Source organism: Galeopterus variegatus, unplaced genomic scaffold (genome assembly GCF_000696425.1).
Source record: "Galeopterus variegatus unplaced genomic scaffold, G_variegatus-3.0.2 Scaffold4272, whole genome shotgun sequence".
NCBI classification, from domain to species: domain Eukaryota; kingdom Metazoa; phylum Chordata; class Mammalia; order Dermoptera; family Cynocephalidae; genus Galeopterus; species Galeopterus variegatus.
Window position 1 is genome coordinate 153,300 of NW_007730383.1, and position 949 is coordinate 154,248.

Consider the following 949-nt stretch of genomic DNA (forward strand, 5'->3'; position numbering starts at 1 on the left):
CAGACCAGGCACAGTGTCCTCATTAAAGAAGAATGTGGGTCAGTTCAGTGGCTTTCCATTTGAAAAAGGAAGTGTCCAATGTAAAAAGAAGGAAGAAATGTTGAAAAAATTTAGAAATGCCATGTTAAAGAGCATCTGCGAGGTTCTTGATTTGGAGAGATCAGGTGTAAATAGTGAACTAGTGAAGAGGATTTTGAATTTCTTGATGCATCCTAAGCCTTCTGGCAAACCATTGCCAAAATCTAAAAAGACTTCTAGCAAAGGTGGTAAAAAGGAACAGAACAGCTCTGGAATGGTGAGGAAGGCTAAGAGAACCAAGTGTCCTGAAATTCTGTCAGATGAATCTAGTAGTGATGAAGATGAAAAGAAAAACAAGGAAGAGTCTTCAGATGAAGATAAAGAAAGTGAAGAGGTGCCACCAAAAAACACAACTAAAAGAGAAAAGCCTAAACAGAAAGCTACTTCTAAAAGTAAAAAATCTGTAAAAANAATCTGAGGATAGTTCAGATGATGAACCTTTAATTAAAAAATTGAAGAAACCACCTACAGACGAGGAGTTAAAGGAAACAGTAAATAAATTGTTGGCCAATGCCAACTTGGAGGAAGTCACAATGAAGCAAATTTGCAAAAAGGTATATGAAAATTATCCTGCTTATGATTTAACTGAAAGAAAAGAATTCATAAAAACAACTGTTAAAGAGCTAATTTCTTGAGATAGAAGACAGAGACAGATGACCTGTTCCCATAGATTTGAATATCTGATTTATACCATTATACCAGTAAAGAGAATGTATTTCATTTTCTAAATTCTTTTTAAGCATTGTGTTGGTAGAACTTACTTGCTGACCTTTTTATCTTGAGTGTTACATAAATTTGAGTTTGCCTTTTTAAATTGCGTTTTTATGCAGTTTTTAGTTTAAAATCTTGCATGGCAGTCATTGTTTTTTAT

At 33.9% G+C, this 949-nt stretch overlaps 1 pseudogene; it reads left to right on the forward strand.

The window, feature by feature from the left end:
- LOC103602747 overlaps positions 1-496 on the forward strand; it is a 114,335-nt pseudogene extending 113,839 nt beyond the window's left edge.
- Positions 497-949: the final 453 nt, after the last annotated feature.